The sequence below is a fragment of the Saccopteryx bilineata genome, chromosome 3 (assembly GCF_036850765.1).
Source record: "Saccopteryx bilineata isolate mSacBil1 chromosome 3, mSacBil1_pri_phased_curated, whole genome shotgun sequence".
Classification (NCBI taxonomy): Eukaryota; Metazoa; Chordata; class Mammalia; order Chiroptera; family Emballonuridae; genus Saccopteryx; species Saccopteryx bilineata.
The window spans coordinates 260,613,756-260,635,408 of NC_089492.1; the positions used below are offsets into that span (position 1 = coordinate 260,613,756).

General features: G+C 48.8%; 1 protein-coding gene across 2 annotated transcripts in view; it reads left to right on the forward strand.

Moving 5' to 3' along the window:
• Positions 1-21,653, forward strand: part of HIVEP3 (HIVEP zinc finger 3) — a 571,694-nt gene that overhangs the window by 475,279 nt on the left and 74,762 nt on the right. For both annotated transcript variants that reach the window (XM_066269482.1, XM_066269483.1), the window contains one exon: positions 7,818-8,016. The gene's annotated coding sequence lies outside the window, so the exon portion shown is untranslated. The remainder of the gene's footprint in view (positions 1-7,817; positions 8,017-21,653) is intronic.

The window sequence follows — 21,653 nt, forward strand, 5'->3', positions numbered from 1 at the left end:
TTTAACCTTTCTTTGTCAATGTTTTTTTTGTTTTTTATTTAGTCAATTAATTTTAATGGGGTGACATTGATTAATTAGGGTACATAGATTCAGAGAAAACATCTCCAGGTCATTTTGACATTTGATTATGTTGTATACCCATCACCCAAAGTCAAATTGTCTTCCGTCACCTTCTACTATTTGGCTTTCTTTATGCCCCTCCCCTCCCCTCACCCCCTCCCTCTCCTCCTGTCCCCCCCCCCCCCCCCGTAACCATCACACTCTTGTCTAAGTCCATGATTTCATTTTTGTGTCCCACCTATGTACGGAATCATATAGTTCTTAGTTTTTTCTGATTTACTTATTTCACTTAGTATAATGTTATCAAGGTCCATCCATGTTGTTGTAAATGATCTGAGGTCATCATTTCTTATGGCTGAGTAGTATTCCATAGTATATATGTACCACATCTTCTTTATCCAGTCATCTATTCAAGGGCATTTTGGTCGTTTCCATGTCTTGGCCACTGTGAACAATGCTGCAATGAACATGGGGCTGCATGTGTCTTTATGTACCAATGTTTTTGAGTTTTGGGGGTATATAACCAGTAGAGGGATTGCTGGGTCATATGGTAGTTCTATTTTTTTTTTTTTTTTTTTGTATTTTTCTGAAGCTAGAAATGGGGAGGCAGTCAGACAGACTGCCGCGTGCGCCCGACCGGGATCCACCCGGCACGCCTACCAGGGTGCAATGCTCTGCCCATCCGGGGCATTGCTCAGTTGCTACCAGAGCCACTCTAGCGCCTGGGGCAGAGGCCAAGGAGCCATCCCTAGCGCCCGGGCCATCTTTGTTCCAATGGAGCTTTGGCTGTGGGAGGGGAAGAGAGAGACGGAGGGGAAGAGAGAGGCAGAGAGGAAGGAGAGGGGGAGGGGTGAAGAAGCAGATGGGCGCTTCTCCTGTGTGCCCTAGCCGGGAATCGAACCCGGGACTTCCGCATGCCAGGCCGACACTCTACCACTGAGCTAACCGGCCAGGGCCGGTAGTTCTATTTTTAATTTTTTGAGGAACCACCATACTTTCTTCCATAATGGTTATACTATACATTCCCATCAACAGTGAATGAGGGTTCCTTTTCTCCACAGCCTCTCTAACACTTGTTATTATCTGTCTTGCTGATAATAGCTAATCTAACAGGGGTGAGGTGGTATCTCATTGTAGTTTTGATTTGCATTTCTCTAATAGCTAATGAAGATGAGCATCTTTTCATATATCTGTTGGCCTTTTGTATTTCTTCCTGGGAGAAGTGTCTGTTCATGTCCTTTTCCCATTTTTTTATTGGATTGTTTGCTTGTTTGTCATTGAGTTGTATGAGTTCTTTGTGTATTTTGGATATTAGGCCCTTATCTGTGCTGTTGTTTAAAAATATTATCTCCCATTTAGTTGGCTGTCTGTCTGTTTTGTTGTCAGTTTCTCTTGCTGTGCAAAAGCTTCTTAGTCTGATGTAGTCCCATTCATTTATCTTTGCCTTCACTTCCCTTGCCTTTGGAGTCAAATTCATAAAGTGCTCTTTATGGCCAAAGTCCATGAGTTTAGTACCTGTTTTCTTCTATGTAATTTATTGTTTCAGGTCTTATAACTAGGTCTTTGATCCATTTTGAATTAATTTTAGTACAAGGGGACAAACTGTAGTCGAGTTTCATTCTTTTGCATGTGGCTTTCCAGTTTTCCCAGCACCATTTATTGAAGAGGCTTTCTTTTCTCCATTGTGTGTTATTGGCCCCTTTATCAAAGATTATTTGACCATATATATGTGGTTTTATTTCTGGGCTCTCTATTCTGTTCCATTGGTCTGAGTGTCTATTTTTCTGCCAATACCATGCTGTTTTGATTGTTGTGGCTCTATAATATAATTTGAAGTCAGGTATTGTAATGCCCTCAGCTTCATTCATTTTCCTTAGGGTTACTTTGGTTATTCAGGATTTTTTTAGTTCCATATAAACCTGATGATTTTTTGTTCCATTTCTTTAAAAAATGACATTGGAATTTTGATGAGAATTGCACTAAATTTGTATATCGCTTTGGGTAATATGGTCATTTTGACTATATTTATTCTTCCTATCCAAGAACAAGGAATATTTTTTCATTTCATTGTGTCTTTTTCAATTTCCCTTAACAATGTTTTGTAGTTTTCATTATATAGGTCCTTTACATTCTTTGTTGTGTTTATTCCTAGGTTTGTTTTTTGTTTTTGTTTTTTTGGTGCAACCATGAAGGGGATTATTTTTTTGAGTACATTTTCTGATGTTTCATTGTTGGCATATAGGAAGGCAATAGACTTCTGTTTATTAATTTTGTATCCTGCGATCTTACTGTATTGGTTTATTGTTTCTAATAGTCTTTTTCTAGAGTCTTTGGGGTTTTCTATTTTTTTTTCTTTTTTTTTTTCTTACAGAGACAGAGAGTCAGAGAGGGATAGATAGGAACAGACAGACAGGAACGGAAAGAGATGAGAAGCATCAATTATTAGTTTTTCGTTGCGACACCTTAGTTGTTCATTGATTGCTTTCTCATATGTGCCTTGACCGTGGGGCTACAGCAGACCAAGTAACCCCTTGCTTGAGCCAGCAACCTTGGGTCCAAGCTGGTGAGCTTTGTTCAAACCAGATGAGCCCGCACTCAAACTGGCAAACTCGGGGTCTCGAACCTGGGTCATCCGCATCCCAGTTTGACACTATCCACTGCGCCACCGCCCGGTTAGGCTGAGGTTTTTGATATATAGGATCATATCATCTGCAAAAAGTGAAACCTTTACTTCTTTTTTCCCCAATATGAATGCCTTTTATTTCTTTCTCTTGTCTGATTGCTCTGGCTAGAACTTCCAGCACTACGTTGAATAAGAGTGGAGAAAGTAGACAACCTTGTCTTGTTCCTGATTTTAGAGGAAAAGTCCTCAGTTTTATGCCATTTAATATGATGTTAGCTGATGGTTTGTCATAAATGGACTTTATTATGTTGAGATATTTTCCTTCTATACCCATTTTGTTGAGTGTTTTAATCATAAAATGGTATATTTTATCAAATGTCAATTTGTTTTTTTGTTTTTTGTTTTTTTGTATTTTTCTGAAGCTGGAAACGGGGAGAGACAGTCAGACAGACTCCTGCGTGTGCCCGACCGGGATCCACCCGGCATGCCCACCAGGGGCGATGCTCTGCCCCTCCGGGGCGTCGCTCTGCCGCGACCAGAGCCACTCTAGCACCTGGGGCAGAGGCCAAGGAGCCATCCCCAGTGCCCGGGCCATCCTTGCTCCAATGGAGCCTCGGCTGCGGAAGGGGAAGAGAGAGACAGAGAGGAAGAGGGGTGTGGAGAAGCAAATGAGCGCTTCTCCTATGTGCCCTGGCCGGGAATCAAACCCGGATCCCCTACATTCCAGGCCGACGCTCTACCGCTGAGCCAACTGGCCAGGGCCAAATGTCAATTTGTTTTAAGTGTTACTGTCACATAGCACATGACTGGGTTTTTTTAGAGTGATTTAATTTATTGACATTTTTGTATTTGTTGATGTATTTGGTCTTATTTTATCTTATTTTATGTCTTTTTTATGATACTTGTTTCATTCCGCTGTATTTTTCATTTCTTAACTCTTGCTGAATTAATTGGATTATCTTTGTTTCTCCTCTCCCTCCTACACACACAGTGGTTTGAAAGGTCTGTAGCTTCTTTTTCTTCTAGGAACAGTTTCCCTTAAATAAAAAAATTAAAGCCCACACCCTGGTCGGGTGGCTCCATTGGTTAGAGCACCGTCCTGATATGCCAAGGTTGTGGGTTCCATCCCTGGTCAGGGCACATGCAAGAATCAACCAGTGAATGCATAAATAAGTGGAACAATAAATCTATGTCTCTCTCTCTCTCTCTCTGTCCCTCTTTTTCTGTCTCTCCCTTCCTCTCTCTCTAAAACCAATTTAATTTTTTTTAATCAAAACCCATACTTCTCTATTAACATCTAGAATTAAATGGTGTCTACTTCCCAACAAGATGAGACCATTATGAACATTTGTTTAAATTTGACTGTACATCTTTCTACTTTTATTGTTCATCACTGTTTCCTGTGTATTTCATTTTGTTCTTTCTTGAATTACTTATTCTGATACAGCTTTTATTTGGTTGGAGTAATTCCTTGAGTAATTTTGTTAAGAAAAGATAAGTGGGTGGCATACTATTTTTAGTACTTCCCTCTTTGGCTTTGAGACTTGGCTGAATAACAGATCTAAGGGTTTTAACTCTTTTTCCTCAGAGCCCTGCCGTCTTGGCTCTGTTACCCTCTAGCAGTGGATGACGTGAATGTCAAGTCCAGTGCCGGTTCTATTCTCGAAATTTTTGTAGAGACTGTCAGAGACAAAGCTGAGTTTATTGCTCTCCAGGGAGTCTTGACATGTCTAGAGGAACAGGGCAAGGTGGGGATTAGCTGAAGAGTGGATGTCCCTAAAATGGGATATGCGGGACTGGTAGGACTTGTGGAAACAGGGAAGAGGAATTTTGAAGCAAATCAAGGGATTCAATCAATCTTAGGGCATAAACTATTGATTGAATAGCTGATGGAACTTCAGGAGGTTTCTGTAATAAACAATCAAGCCATTTGCCAGGGTGCCTGCGAGTCTCCTGGAAGAAGAAAGTCATGCTAATGAAGACAGTGTGGGGGTAGGTGGTTACACTTCTTCCCTCCCTGCCCCACTTTAGTCTCCCAGGAGACTTGAAGTGTTCACTCATTCTCCTTGGATTTCAGGAATTTCATCCACCAGCCCTGCCCTAGCTCCCACTGCCTCGGAGGGAGTTTCTCTGCTATTGATAGGGGACCCTCCTCTGCCCTCGTTGGGCGAGGCTGCCTCGGCTCTGATTAGATTTTCTGTCACTCCCACTCATCTGCTTTTCCTCAGACTTGCTGACCAGCTGGTGCTACTATGGGTCTGTTCTTATTAGTACATTTCTCTCTTTATTCCTGCAGTGTTTAGAGGTGGGGGAGGAGCTAAACCAGTGGGCTCAGTTTGCCGTGTAGAACCTCGGGTGTGTGTAACTTTCCAGGGCGGTGGGGATGAGGCATGCCCACCACCTCTCCCACCTGGCGCTGGAGACCAGGTGCGGCATGCGGGCAGTGCTGTCCTCACTCGTGGGTCAGAGGGTGGTGGCTCACTCGCCTATCCCGTCTCCTCCTCCAGCCATGCCCCTGGTCATGGCCCCATTACCTCACTGACTGAAACAATCCGGTGACCTCATGCCACCGTAAGATCAAATCCACGCCAACTCATCTCTCAAGTTCTTCCCCACCCGGCCCAACTCTCCTCTCACGAGCTACCACTGCCCCTCACCTCCAGCCATGTGCGCAACATGACATTTCTTGAACATTTGGCCTGTTTGGGGTCTCCTGCCTACTTACACTGCTTCCTTTGTATGAAATAGCCTCTTTCTATTTCTGTCACATGTTCAGACACCGTCTGAATTGACTACTCTTCTTTCTGCCTTTCCTATGTGGTAGCTTAGAACCAGTGACACTGGAATGCATTCCTTTGATCCCTTGCCCCTAACATGATCCCCTTGAAGGTGTGGACTGAGTCTTTGCTGTCTTGTATCCGCAGCAACCACCACCAGCCCTGACCTAACATAAGTGCTGAATGCACATCCATTAAATGAATGAACGATCAAACCAGGTTCTAAAGGGAATCGCTCTATGCTGACTGTGTGTGAGACAGCATCCCAGGCAGGCTCTAGGGGTGGGGGATGAGTCAGACTGACCCCGGTGAGGCGTGTGCAGTCCACCAGGGGTGTGAGACTCCCAGAGTCTCTGTGCACATGGCACTGTGATTTATCTTGAAAGGCACAACAGATGTGCTCGGGGTACTCTCGGGAGGCAAGACCTAAGTCCAGTTTGGGGGAGCTGAGTGAGTCCTGAGGGAGGGTGGGCAGGATTGGCCAGGTCAACATCGTCCTGGGGGAAGGGAGTAGCATTTGAGCAAAGCCTCTGAGGTGGGAAACTATGGACTGTGTTTATAGAATGTTCTGGGAAATCAGTGTTTCTACACTGGGAGGGATCATGCACAGACGTTTTTAGCAAGAATTGAGACCTACTGGAGGGTGTAAAGTTGGATCTGGCAATGCTGTAAGACCGTGGAGTGGTGAAGAGCTTGGACAACAGGATCAGGAGATGATCAGGAGCCACGGAGCTCAAGCACACTATGCGGTGCTGCGCTGCCAGTCTGATTATGGGAGGGGCGTGGCTGGCTGCGTTTGACAGCAGCAAGTATGGGGCGGGCAGCAGAGGGGCTGCAGTTACTCTTCTATGCATATCTTCTGTAGCAATCAACAGTGGGATGTCGTTGCCAAAACACTAACTATTCCCAGGCTGTGTCAATAAAAAGTATGGTGCCCAAGAGAAGGAAGGTGACAATGCCCCAGGCCTGTGTGCAAGGTTACTCTCAGAAATAGATTACTGGCTCCGCTCTGGGACAGTGACAATATCCATGGCAGTCACACTGGCCATTCCTCGTGCTAGGCATTGGTCCACACCCTTTACGGATATCGAGTCATTAAAACCTTGGAGGTACTCGCTATACATAACTCCCTGTTCTCAGACACAGCAAGGCTACGTAGCCTCCCAAAGCCACAGAGATAATGAATTAGAAGGGTTAGGACTTGAACCCAGGTATCCCGGCCCCAGAAGCCACGTTCTCACCACCACATCACACTGCCTCCGGCAGACCAACCAGAGTGCAGTCCCCAGGGAGCTGTGTGGATGTGACATGCCACACCGTACTCGACTAAAACAACTCAGGTTTTCTAGATCATAAACCGCTTTCCTTGTATTTTCTTATTTGAGCCTACAATACCCTGGCGAGTTGATTACTAAAAACTGATGTTCACCCATTTATCTATTCATCCAATAATCGTCGAGCGACTACCCTGGACCAAGCCTTCTTTAGCCCTGAATGCTGTTTTTGTTAAGTGGTTAGGGGAATACAATGTGCTGTTATGTCTGTTATGGTATTTAATTCTCACTCGTGACAAAATATGAGTCACTTTTGCAGGTTGTATCAGTTTTCTCTTGCTGTGGACGCAGTAGCTAGACTCTGCCTGGGGCTGAAATCGAAACGTTTCCAGGCTGAGTTCTTGCCTGGTGTCCCTAGGAAGAATTCCCTTTTCCCAGGTTTATTCAGGTTGTTGATGGTTCTGTGGTTGTAGGACTGAGGTTCCGTTTTCTTCTGGTTGTCAGCTGGTGGGGGATCAGGTCCTCTCCGCTCCCAGGGGCTGCCCTCGGGTCCTTTCCACATGCCCCCTTCATCTTGAAGGCAAGTGCACGTCAAATTCTCCTCCTGATTCTCATCTCTGTGACTTCCTTTCCTGGGACCAGCCAGAGAAAATTCTGCTTTTAAAGAACTTTGTTGATTAGGTCAAGCCCACAGGAGAATATCCATATTTTAAAGTCAACTTTGCCCTATAACATAACCTAATCATGAAAGTAAAATCCATCCATCCATCGTATTTACAGTCCTGGTGATAATGCAGCACGTGTACACCAGAGGGACAGGAAACCTTGAGGCCACCTTAGAATCTGCCTACTCTACTGGTGAAGAAGTGGAGGCTCGGAGCGGTTAGGAGGAGCTGGGTACAAGGTGGCCACCAGGCTATCCCGTCTTCCCTGGGGCACATGGGGGTCTAGCCCTGCACCAAGACAAGCAGGTTGGAAGGAGTTGGGGGCCTGGGCCTTCCGGGACCAGGCAGAGATTGTTCAGTATCGAAAGAAGTTGACCAAGCATACTCCTTGACCATATCTTTTAACCACCCCCTGCAGGATTTGAGACACAAACCCGGCAGCCTCGAACTAGTTCATGGAGGAGCCCCAAGAGGTCCTGGCCAGGCAAGTGCTGCCTTCCAGAGAGAAGAGCAGAGCGTCAGAGGAGGGCAGCGGCAGCAGGAGTGGACATGAACGCTGGCTTTCAGAGAGAACAGCGTTTTAGTTTTGGTCATCGAAAGTGGTGCCTGCAGCACAGGTAAGGGATGGCTGTCACTGAATATGCTTGCTAGGGGTGCCATTTTGGTTTCTCTTGCATAAGCTTACTACTGTCCTTCCTCTTTAAACTGTATTATTAGTATCATTGTTGCTGTTGTTATCGTTGCCTTCCTTGAGTCGCTGTGAGAGCTGGAAGTTCCGGGGACCAGGAGTAGAGCCCTTGAGTGCCCGTGCTCCTTCACTGGCCCATGCAGTCTCCCCCTGAATGTGGTCCCGTGTCCCTGTTCCTCAGCGTCCATTCTGTCCCTGGCAACAACGCCTCTCGGGGGACCAGAGCCTCCTCACCCACCAGCCCCACTGTGTCCTCCTGCTTCCTAGAGCTCCACTGTCTCCATTGCTCCCCTCTCTGCCCCCCCCCATGAGGACGCCCGTCCACCCACTCCCCGGTCAGAGGTCAGACGAGCGCAGTGGGTGGTGAGGGCTGAGGACCATCTCTTCCGGACCCTTCTCTTTGTTAAGACTTGAGAGAATGTCAGGTGCCGGGCCATGGGTACTGATTAGCATCATGTGGAGAATTTTATAAAATCCCAGTAGCAGGGCCCCAGCTCCAAAGATACTTCCTGAATTGGCCTGGGAGGCGCCCCCACATTAGGGTATGTGGGGGTGGTGAGTGTGAGAGAGAGAGAGAGAAATCTCTTTTTTGCTCTCTGGTATGTTATGATCTCAGGTTAGAAGTTCAGGTTGAGGTTCAGGTTAGGTGTGTGGGAGGAGCTCATTGGGTCAGAAGCTTGGGTGTTTTGTCTGGCTGTGGAGGCATCAGAGACTAGCGCAGAGAGCCTGGTAAAAACAAACAAACAAACAACAGCAACAAAAGGGTTCCCTGGCCCACCCATGCTCTTTGCATCAGACTCGGGGTGGGTGAAGGGTGGGGATTGAGGGATCTGTATTTTGATTCTGATACAGCCAAGGTCCGGGTGCTCTGAGGCCTCTTACTCGGGGCTCTGAAAGTGCTTGTATTGTGTTTGGGACTGTGGGCTTGGCTGGGAGTCGCAGCAGTTGCTTTCAGCCTGGTGCTCAAGGAACAGGGCCTCCTCCCCTTCCTCCAAGCAAGACTTTTCTCATGGAGAGGAGGGTGGAACTCAGGCAGCCATCAGAGATGGCGTCGTTGAAGCTGCCTGCACTGTTGGGTGGCTAGGCCCAGGCCTCTGCCCAGAGCTGAGCCACACCACATGAGCCCACTGGATCCCAGGCCATGACCAGGGTTCTCGGCAGAGCTGGAGGAATCATCCCCTGGACTCGGAGGAAGGACTGGGCATTTGAGCCTCATTTTGGGAGGGTTGATTGGAGTGGTCTTAATAGTGAAGGCTCTGGGTTCTCCCAAGGTCCAATCCCAGCTCCTCTGCTCCTCTTTCTCACTTAGGAAATGGGAAAGGAGTGGGGCCTACCTCACAGGGCCGCTGTGAGGACCGAGCGGTGCTGGACACACAGCAAGGGCTCCCGCGATGTGCGCGGCCTCTGACACAGGCAGGCAGCTCCGCCGCCACTTCCTCTTCCCAGGGGCAGTGCTGTGACTTGTCTGCCAGGCTCTGCCATCGGGTCCCAGCGCATGAGTTCCTAAGTGTCAGCGTGAAGCAGGGGCCTGGCGCTGCACATGGGCCCTGACACTTTGGGGATAGAACTGGCTCCTGCAGGAAACCCAGAGGAGCTGGTTCCATGGCCCCTTTTGTGAAAATAAAGAAACAGCACGAAGAGGTTAATTTCTAGTCACACAGCACGTAGGAAACAGAGCCTCTGGTTACAAAAGACCTAGTGCTTCCTGAAGAAAGGTGGTAACTGCTTCAAGGGTGACTCCTCCCCCAGGAATGTCTACATTTTCAGAGGAATCAATAGAGCCATAACGAACGGGCATCCTGGGATGGTACCTCAGGGTGCCTCAGGTTAGCGTGTTTCCTCCTGCATGTCCCGCAGCTGTTATGGGTCTCCTCCGTGGGCAGTCTCAGGGCAGAGTCTGGATTTATTCAGCTTAGGGGTGCATTGGTACTTGAACTGGGCTGGAAACAGAAATCTCTGAGGGATGCAAGCACAGATATGGGGGAGCTGCCATGGGCAGTGCAGAGCAAGGAGTCCACCCCACATCTGGCGTGGGCCCTCCCCCACTTCACTCTCAAACTCTCCTTTAGTCCATCCGGGCTCTGCCAGCAGAATGGAAGACTGTAGAGGATGAGACTGGCTCAGAGGGAAATGAGCTGTCAGTTACAGCCAGAAATCAGGTCCCCACCCCTTCCTGTGCTCTTCCTAAGGGATAAAAGCATCTGTGATTAATGGGGTGCTGACTCAGGGCTTCTGCTGTGCCCAGGCACTCATGGCCCACTGCTGGCACAGCTTCCCCAGCCACCAAGGCATCCAAATGAGGTAGAAAGCTCAAGCCCAGGCAGGTGGGAGTGCCAGGCAGGAGCTTGCCGTGTGCCAGCCTTCGATGGCATCGCATACTCCCCTGTGCTAGAGAAGCCCATTAACACCCTCTGAGGCTTGGGAAAGGCAATGTTTGGAATTATTTGAGGGCAGGGAGCTGTGGAGTCCGAGCCCCCCCACCCTTTAGTAGGGACCTGGTCTGAGGCTCTTTTCAGAATAACTGTGATCTCCAGATAAGTGACTAGAGGGCACCCCTAATTTGAAAATGGATGTGAAAGCATTTTCTCAGCAGCAAAGCTCTCTGCTCATAATTTGCAAACTTTTATAGTCTTAGAAGCCATTTGTGGAAGTCAAATCCTGCATGGAATGCCGATGATACAAAACAGGTCAAAGTGGTAGTTTTATTAACACACATGTATCAAAACACATTTATTTTTAAATTAAAAATTTTAACACCTATTATCAAAGTCCATCACTAAAACAATGACCCTGATGCATAAAAGCATTGGAAGCTCAGGGGCTAGATCGAGGGGTGGGCAAACTACAAGTCGAGGGCCTATGCGAGGCTGCCGCCTGGCTATTGTAAATAAAATTGTATTGGAACACAGCCACGCCATTCGTTTTCACATGGGCTACAGCTGCTCTCCCGCTGTGATGGCCGAGTCGAGGAGTTGTGACAGAGACTCTGTCCCACAAAAACAAAAATATTTGTTATTTGGCCCTTTATAGAAGTGTTCTTAGATGATCTTTGTAACTCTGTATCAGTAGTAACATCCAATATTGCTTTTTGGGTTTTGTTTTGGCTGGTGGCACAGTGTTCAAAAAGTTCTAAGTCGTATCAGTAAGAGGCTGGGAATGACCGCAGGTTTCTAACAGCGTACCTGGCAGGATGGCCTTCAGTTCAGTGCCATGTGGACATTCGGGAAGGGGAAGGGAATTCTGGTTTGCATCACTGACAGTTTCAAGCAACTGCTTGAATTCCTTGTTATTACAACACTCAGACAGGAAGCACACAATCACTTATGACATTTTTGTGATAATTCCTGTAATACATTCTCATATCGCTGAAAGCTTGTACTTGTCTGTGTGGTTTATGTAAGCATATATAGTCCTGAATTTAAACAACAACATAAAGATGCCTAGTAAAGAGTTCCAATCTTTCTAGTTGAAGATATATTTCTTTTCTTTTTTTTTTAACTCAGTGAGAGGAGGGGAGGCAGAGACAGATTCCCACTTGTGTCCCAACTAGGATCCACCTGGCAAGCCCACTAGGGGGCAATATTCTGCCCATCTGGGGCGTTGCTACGACGCTCAGGGACCAAGCTCTTAGCGCCTGAGGCAGAGGCCACAGAGCCATCCTCAGCGCCCGGGGCCAACTCACTCCAATTGAGCCATTGCTGCAAGAGAAGAAGAGAGAGAGAGAGAGAGAGAGAGAAGTGAGAGGGGGAGGGGTAGAGAAGCAGATAGGCGCTTCTCTCATGTTCCCTGACTGGGAATCAAGCCTAGGACATCTATACACTGGGCTGACGCTCTACCACTGGGCCAACTGACCAGGGCTGAAGACATATTTCAATACTGACGTTCAAGATCCTGCCAGGCCTTAGTCCAAGGCACAAACCAAGTGAAGCCGGCCACGCCTGCTGGCTGTGCTCAGTGTGCTACAGTGTACTGTAGACCGTGTTTTAAGGTGCAGCCCTGTTTTTCATAAAGGTTTTAATAGGAGTCGAAATATATTTTTGGAATAAAATTCTCATGTGACCCTGGAAGAACCTCTGGAACACTTCCATGGAACACAGTTTGAAAACTGCTCCTTTGGCAAATATTGGTGGTTCTCGTTTCTATACTTAAGGATAACGGATGCTGAGGGCTGGGAGGAAATAGTAAAAAACGTTAGAGGAGAGAAGCGAGGCGACCGGGAGGGAACGGGGCTCAGTAGTGGAAAAAGTCCTCGGGAAACACAGAGAAGCCTCCTCTCGAGTTTCTGCCAAAGCTTAAGGTATCTCCTAACTGTGGTGGATGACTTAAGCACAGCTCTCTGGGGCTACTCTAATGAGTTCCAGCCATCAGCTGGGGAGAGATGGTCCAGAGGAACATGGGGAGAGTTTAAAATATTGGAAGAGAAATGGGGGTGAGGGTGGGGGTTGAATGAGCTTACAGAAGGCTTCTAATCAGCATGCGAAGGGACTCTGAGGCCACTCAGCAGATCAAGGCTGGGGAAGGGGTGGGGGGAGAGGAGAGGGATGGCAGAGGGTCAGCTTACCAAACCAGCTATGGGCAGGAAGAGGGCACCAGAGCACGGGCAGTGCTGTGAATAACCTGTCAGGGCCCCAACAGGTGGTGGCTGGGGGTGAGCAATGGCTTTGGCATTGGAGGCAAAGTCCACAGAGCCTGGAATAAACCCAGGAGTCCCTGCTCCCAGGCCTCCTGCCCGCCCCGGTGGGTGCAGGAGAGGGGCAGGCCCGCTGGCCTCGAGAGGCTGTGGGCTGGAGAAGGCCTCTTGGGGATAAAAAAGCACCAGTTCTTTCTGAGGTTTTGCTGCTCACCCCATAGAAAAAGAACATTTTTAGATTTTAAAAGGATGACCTCATTTTTTTTTCTTATTTACATAGCCCTGTTTGTTTATATAGACCTTTAAAAATAGCAGACGTGTGCTGAGCTTAGCGCGCTCTCCCACCACCAGCAGCACAGCCACGGTGTGGGGAGAAACACCTTTTTATCTGAGAGAGGGACAGCCTTGTTTCCGAGGACAGATGGGAGCAAAACGGGACAGGTAGGAAGTTTCGTGGTTTTTTTATGTCGCTTTTCCAAAATAGCCACACTCCTGCCTCCCACTTCCTGCCTGACTCAACACAGGGTAGATTTTCTCCTGTAGAGGACTGTGTTCTGTGAATTCTCAGGGAAGCTGGAAGGGATCCGTCAGCAAGCAAACATACTCAACCCCAATGACCTTGAGCTTGGCACTGGGTTTGCAGCCTGGCTCTGCTGCATACTAGCTGTGTGACCTCAGGTAAGCTGCCTCACCTCTCTGTTCCTCATCTGAAAGATGAGAATAACCACAATACCTGCAGTTGCTGTGCAGATTAAATGAGGGAATACATATGTGTAAAGGGCTTAGCCCAGTGATGGCACACAGCAACTCTTAATAAATCTCTTAATAAACAACAGCTATGCTGCTGATATCCGTACCCTACCTGGACAGTTATACCAGCCTCCCAACCACCTTTCCTTCCCACTGGTTTGTCTGCTCCAGCCCATCCCTACATTATCTCAGAGTGACAAAGACAAAACACCAATCTGACCATGCTGTTGTCCCCTGCATAACATTCGCCATTGGCTTCCAACGCCGATGGCAGGGATCGGCAGAACGTTTTCTCTCAGTGGCAAACTAGTAACTATTTTAAGCCCTGCTGGACAGACAGCCTCTCTTGCTGCTACTCCCCTCTGCTGCTGTTGTGTGAAAAGCAGCCATGGACAGTGTGGAAAAGAATGGGTCTGGCTGTGCTCCAGTATAACTTCACGTGCAAAAACAGGCAGCGGGCTGTGTTTGCCAACCCCTGACCTACAGGATGAGCCCAACTCCTTAGCTCAGCGTCCCCAGCCGTTCACTGTCCCCATCCCTCTTCCTTCTCTTCCCCCTGCTCCTGTGCAGAACTCCTCATACTTTAATCCTTCGCATATGCTGTTCCTTCAGTATGGATTTCTCCTCTCTGCCTTCTGGGTGCTCCTCCCACATGGGTTTAGGAATCTTTGCTCTGGGATCCTGTGGTTCCCTATCTTTATTTCTCCTCTGATCAACTACGCAAGCACCCTCCGTCTTTGCCTTTGCCCTTAGAGAGGGCGCCCCTCCAAGTGGGAATTCAGCCTTCTTCCTTTGTGTGCCACTGGAGTAGGTGTTTGGGTTTTCATTGATGCTCAGTAAGCATTTGTTATTGAACACCAGAGCTGCAAGAGGGATGGTGGCCCTCGGGGAGCTCGTGGTCTAGTTAGGAAGCTAGCATGTGAGTCAGCCAGGGACTCAGGCGAGAGACCACAGTGTCTGTTGGGGACCAGTGACATGTGATGTTTCTATACTGAGTAGAGGAAGAAGAAAGCCTTTGAATTGGACCTTGCTTGGTGGGAAAGAGATTTTCAGAGAGAGGAGGGAGGTCAGGAAGGCTTTCTGTATTGGAGAACTGGCAGAAGGGCAGACTCAGCTCTGGGTTCCGGGGGGACAGTGGGCAGATCAGCCTAGAGCGCTAAGGGGCCCTTCTGAGGGAGGCTGACGGGTCAGACCTCTGTCTGGAAAACAGAGCTAATGTCCGATCCGGGACTAGAAGGATAGTGAATGAATTTGAACTTTATCCTGTGAGCCAGAATTTCTCAGTGTGTGGTTCATTCACACACACACACACACACCCCCTGCAACAGATTTGTCTGAAGTGTTTCTTTAAAATGCAGGTCTGGGGCCCTGTCTCAGACTGGAGGCTGGGAGGTTGCAGGGGGTGAAAGCCATAGTCTGTAGGAATAAAGAAGGCTGCAGCATGGTTGGGGGTGGTGCTCCTAAGTACTCTTCAGGTTGACGTCATCTGTTGGCGTCACAGCCAGGCTGGGCAGAAGTAAGGCAGGAATAAATGATCCTCTCAGAGAGCATACAGGGCCACGGCAAGTGACTGTTCCAAGGTCCTGCTGTGGATTGCTTGCAGATGTGGAACTACAGAGTTTGGAACAGACTTCCTCACTATCTCAGGGCCTGCGGTGGCCCTGGAGGTCCCACAGAGGGAAGAGGGACAGGCGTGGTGAATGTCCCCAGAGCCCAGCACGGCCTGATACCCAGCGGTGCTGGTCAGTAAGTTCTGAGCAAATGAGCAAATGGACGAGGCGTGTGGATAGATGGATACTATGGGGACAAAGTTGTGGCGTACCCAGGGAGTTCTTCTGATGGTGCGATCCCAGGAGTTACTGAGAATGGTGGTACCAGAGGCAGAGGAGGAGAAAAGATGCCACGTGCACTGACTTTGAGAGGCCAGTGGGACGGCCACGCCAGGACGTCAGCAGGTGGAGGTGCAGGGTTGGGGAGCTCCCGGGGCGGGCAGGTGCTGTGTGCAGCTGTGGAAGCTGCTGGTAAGGCCAGGTGAGAAATGCAGAGAAGGGTAAGTAGGGGATTAAGAATCAAAGCCTGAGGAATGAGCACAGGCACTTAGGAAGAAAAGGCTCAGGCGGAAGGGAGGAGTGCGCAAGAGACAGGAGCGGAGTCAGGATGGGCTGGAGCAGACCCAGGGCAGAGAAATGTGAACAGTCACCCAAGTAACTCAGTAGGGGCCCCCCTTTAAAATAAACCCAGCCAACCTCAAAGCAGTTGTGCCCTGGGTAAATAAAAATGTCAATCTAAATAAAAGCAAAATCCCGAGTTTAAGTGTGATTGAGATTGGTGCTCCCGCCAGCATAGCTGCAGGTGTGGGAGCGCCTGTGAGAACCGGGCCCGCCCGTCCGCCTGTCAGGACAAGCCTCGCCGCTTGGTCTCTGCAGGGTTCTGCTGGCCTGTGTCCTGGGATCATTCTGTTACTCAGAGCCTTCCTCTTCCTCTCCTGGAACTATCCTAGCTCCTTCCCCTCCATCTCTCTCTTCAGTCATTCAACAGATACTTATTATTGAGGATAAAGCTCTGTTCAGAGGACTCAGCTGAGGTCCCCACACCCAGTGGGACCAACCAGTCACCCACTGGAGAGCTTTTAAAAATACACACATTCCTGGACTTGCAGATTCAAGGTGCCTAAAAGCAGGAGGGGCTGGTCATGCCTGGGTTCTCAGAGCCCCCCTTCGAGCAGCCGCTGTGGCCGCCTCTGTAAATTTGCTCTTCTGGGGCCATGCTGCCTGGGCTGGGCTGGGCTGGGCTGGGGAAGCACTGAGGCCCAGGTCTGGGTGTTTCTCCCCCAAGGCCCTAAAAATATAGCATCTGGGAAGCCTCCCAGCTGGCCTCCCTGCGGCCTTCATAGCCTCTGCTTTCATTGACCCTGCATGTGCCACCACACTTGTCCCCTTCCACACACACACTATGTTACAGTGACACCAGGAACATCGTCGTCACCATCTATCCTCAAAGTCATGGGTCCTTAAACTCCGCCTTGCCTGAACAAAAGGCAACACACGCCATTCTAGGTGACAGCACAAACACGCCTGCCTCTCGCAGTCACATTCTAATAAGGGAAACAGGCTAACATATATTGTCACCTTCCCACATACTATGTATCTTGGGAGATAGGAAAGATACAAATATATTACCAATAGGCCTGACCTGTGGTAGCGCAGTGGATAAAGCATCGAACTGGAATGCTGAGGTTGCTGGTTCGAAACCCTGGGCTTGCCTGGTCAAGTCACATATGGGAGTTGATGCTTCCTGTTCCTCCCTTTCTCTCTCTCTCGCTCTCTTTCTCTCTAAAATGAATTAAATAAAATAAAAATTTTAAAAAAGAGATTTTAAAAAACCACAAATATATTACCAATAAAGTAAATGTAAAGATGTTACCTTTTAGTTAAGTATGGTATGTGTCAAGATGACGGTCAAGAAAGAAAAGGCTTCAGGCAGTCAGGAAGGGCGTTCAAGGCACCTGCGGGCTGAGGGGGCGAGCCCCGTGCTGTCTGGGGAAGCATCAGGGCACAGGAGGGACCATGCGGGGCTGGGGGCCCAGCACAGAAGCCAGCGTGGCTGGAAGGTTAGGGTGGGGGGCCGAGGAGGAGAGGAGGCTGGAGAAGTGACAGGCACAGGGTGTGCAGGTAACTGAGAAGCCACTGGAGGTGTGAGCACAGGAGTGCCAGGTCTGCCGGATGTTCTAAACAGCCCACCCTGGCTGTGTGTGGAGACCACTCCGCAGGAGGCCAAGGCCCCCGGGAGAGCAGTGGGGAAGCCGACGCTTTCATTAGGAGAAGACCGTGCTGCAGACCAGGGAGGTGGCTGGATTCTGAGTACAGTAAAGGCAGAGCTGATGTGACTGACCCACATACAGATGGGAGGCAAGGTGTAAGAGGAAGAGAGCCCTGCTGATACGCTTACTCACTCTGCTCTTCAGCTCGTCAGCCTCTCTAAACCTGTTTTCTCATCTGGAAAATGGGGCAGTTGGATAGATAACTTCCAAGATCTCTTTTGGCTTGAAAAGTCATTACTTCAGTTTGGGTCACTGGTGGCTGGGGTAGTCAGGGAGGCCTTTAAGGATGTGGGCTGGGACTTGTGCATAAGAAAGGGGGGCCTTAGAGTAGGCCCAGATGACAGAGAAAGAGGAGAGAGAAACGTTCCAGGCAGAGGGAAGGGCAGGAACAGGGACTGGGAGGCAGGACTGTAAGGCTTGTGAGTGACACCTGAGGAGTGGTGGGCAGACACATGGCTTGGGCCCAGGGCCTGGGCAGGAGGGTGCCAGGAGCTACAGGGATGGGCACACTACACCCTTTGGAATAAACCAGCAAGTTCGGGGCCAGAGCATTTTTTGCAAACACAGGCCCTCAATTTTGAGCATTTTCAGATGGACATGCTCAGGCAGGAAGGAACAAGGCTTGGCTTCTGTCCGGGGCGAGTTAACCTCCTGGCCCAGCATTGCATAACCACAGAGTCTGCTGAGCGCAAGGAGACTCTTCTGTGTGGCAGCCAGAGTGGCAAGCCTGGTGGCTCCGGGCTCTGGAACCGGCCCGCAGCGGAACAAACAGCCCTCCCTTCCTAGATAATGGCCCTCATTGAGCATTGTGTCCATGGCCTTCGCCCAGCACAGGGCTGCTCAGCCTGGGTAAGTCTCCTCTCTTGACTGCTTAGCATAATATTTATACTACGCCTTTCTAGTAAGACAGTTTCTAGGAACCAGCAGGCAGAGGGAGCTGGAGAAAAGCAACCCCCACCCCCACCCCGTGACCCTGCTCCTCACTCTTGTTCATGAGCCTGTGTTGGTCATTGCCTTCTGGGGCTTTTTTGCAAGTAGGCATTGAGCTAGAGGATGCATGAAGGTCTGTCTGGCTCCGAAGTCATTGGCATCCTCTCTAAATGAAGAGTGAGCTTTGTTTTTCTTTATTGTGCGAAGGTAGAATTTGGCTGGTCTTTCATAACCTGCCGAGGGCCTGTTTCTCAGGAAGGTGTGCGTGTGATTTGGGGAGGAGCTGAAGATAAGAACTGTGAACCCTACCTAGTTGGATCTCTCCTACTGCACCACTGACATCAGAGTAGATGCTGTCCCCCTCTGCACGTGCCTTTCAGTGGGGAGGAGGTCACCACAGAGGGCGCTGTACTTTAAGAGGTATCTGGCCGGCTGGAGGGGACACCCAACCATGGGGTCAGGGGATCATTTGGAGTAACTGGAAAAGGGAAGACTGTCCTCAAGAAGGGCTGTCTCGGAGAAGAGGGGTCAGAGGTATATCCTTAGGACAGAATCAAAACCAATGAGTGAAAATCACGTGGCTCATCCTTAGGAAGACGCCACAAACAATGGGCCCCATAGCTACTTCCACCCAAAACACACATACCCTTTGACCTATGGTCCCACTTCTGGTAATTCGGCCTATAGAACAATAGCACCAGTCTGTTAAGATATGTGTACAAAGGATGTTTGCTGCAAAATTCTAGTTGCAAAGAAAAATTGCCAAAAAAAAAAAAAGCTGAAAATGGTAGGGAAGGTTTGAGAGTGTTATATCCGAACCATAGCCCATCATGCAGCTATTAAAAAGAAAACTGCAGACTCTATCTCTGTTTAGAAAGACAGTAAAATGCAGTGGTTTGCAACACAGGATCTGGAGACAGACTGCCAGGGTCAGCTCCGGATCCCACCCCGGCAGACTGTGTTGTATAACCTCTCTGACCATCAGGCTTTTTTTCCCCCAGTAAAGTAGGTATCATAATAGTGCCTGTCCCTAGAGGCTTGATGCATGTGATGTGCTTGTAGTTGTGCCTGGTATATTCTAACTGCTCAAAAATGTTAGCCTTTGACCTAGGAAGATTTCTCACAAGGAAAGCAAGGTATAGAAAAATGTACATAGGGTGATTCCATTTTTATAAAAACAAAAAATGCCTCCCCACCTTCTTGCAAGAAAAGGAGAGTGCTTGCTGCTCCCTAGGACATGGGCAGCCTCCTGAGAGCAGCCTCAAAGGGAAGCTTGAGGCTTGTATGGGAACTTGTGCCAATGACCTTGGAGGCCCCTTCCAAACCCGGCACGCTGAGAACTTTGTAGATCCTTCATGGCAATCTCAAAGTACATCCTAGGCTGGCATTTGACCCAACCAGAGGGTCTGTTGTCACCAAATAGATATGCCAAGATGAGTACTTTTTTGCAGCTGGGGAGTGAAGACATTGGAGGGTGGCTTGGTTTTACAGAAACACCCACTGCCCGATGTGGCCCATCAGGGAAGCCCCAAAGATTCAGCTGGGGTTCCCCTGGCTGGGTGTGTGTGAGCCACACCAGCGATGCCAGGGCCGGTTTCCTGTGGACTCTGCCTCGGTTGGCCTCAGTGATGCTCAGATTCACCATCCAGGTGCCACAGGCTTTGGGAGCATTGGAAGAGGTAACAAGCTCTGTCATGGAAATCAGAGCCATTTCTTCCAGTTCAGAGCCCCTTGAGGTGGGACACAGAGTGTTCTATTAGCGGAGAGGAAACACACTTGTTTGGGATACTAGGTTTATTCATATATTTAACAGATATCTTTTTTAAAATATTTCAGCCAAACATCAACAACAAAATAGACTAAAATATAACAAACAGCAGTAAACCCACCACCCCACTTTAAAGAGACTTCGACACACAGAGATGTAGAATAGAGCCGGGGGAATATAGTCAGTAATACTGCAATAACTATATTGGTGCAAGGTGGGTACCAGACTTATGGGGGGGGGATCACTTCCCAAATAATGTAAGCGTCTAATCGCTATGCTGTACACCTGAAACCAATATAAAATATATCCAAAGTCATTGTCACATTTAAAAAGAGACTTCAACCAATATAGCAGAAGCCTGTATAGTTCACCACAGTCCAAGGTCCCAAGGTGGCCATTGTCCTGAACTTGGTCTTAACATCCCACAGTTGTTTTCTGAGCACCTGCCGTGCACCAGACAGAGTCCTGGGTGCTAGATTCACCGTGGTGAACAAAACAGACAGGCCTCTGTTCTCACTGGGCTTGCTGCCGTGAGACCCCGCAGCCCTCAGACTCCTTCGGTGATTTCCAGTCTTCGGTTATATAAACGTTCGCCAGTGCCTCTGGGGCAGTGACGAAGGCAAGACCGGGAGAAGTCGACACCTGCCCTGTCACTAGCCTTGTGATTTGAATCAAGTCCCTTCTGCTCCCTGGACTCCAGCATCATCATCTGTCACACGTGGGCTTTAAACTCAATGCTGGTCCAGGGCCCTTACAGCTATTTCACCATGGAGTGTGATGGGGGAGCCATGACCAGAGCTCGCCCCAGGGACGTCCCCTTCGTCCTATCAGGTGGAGGAGGTGGGGGGGGGAGCGTGCCCCGGTGCCTCAGGGGCCAGCGGCCGGGGCTTATTTTAAATGAGGGACACAGGTCACTAGTAGAACATGAGGTGGTTTTAGAGGAATATGAGTAAAAGTCATTATTTTAATAATAATATCTTTCCTTCAGTAAAACCCTAGAGATGGCAGTGGCACCTGTGATCCTTATTGCTTAGGACGAAGCAATATTTTCACAAGTCAATATAAATTAAAATACCACATAAATAACAGTACAGATGGTATGTGTTTCTGGTGAAACTTGGGAGTGGTGGTCACCAAATGGCACAGGGTTTCCCAGACAAGAGCTAATGATGTAAAGGGTGGGGCCCACCTGACATCTGAGATGCCAGCAGAGCCAGCCCAGGGCTGGCACACTGGAGCCCAAGAAACGTTGGGGGGAATGACTTAATGAAGGGCTCCCTACGGAAAACAGCACGAGAGAAATTCCCTTCAGATCTCGGTGCCAAGGAGAGCTTTGCTTTTCCCGAGGAACAGGTGCATTTACCGTCAGGACAGAGAACGGGTGATTATCTGTGTTATCCTTCTATCTTTGGCTGCCAGGATCCCAAGGCCCAAAGAGAGCCACGGGCAGGGCCTTCTAAACTCCTCATCCGTGCTCACCTTGCTCTCTGGTCTACACCTTCTGTCCGCCATCACCCCTGGATTGAATTGTCATTTTTTAATTTGTGTGCCTATTTTGTTTTTTGTAAACCACCTCAGATCCTCTGTGGAATAAAGCAAGTTCAAACTGTTTAAAAAACAAAAAGAAAATTAACTAATTAATTAAGTAATCGATTCATGCACACACTG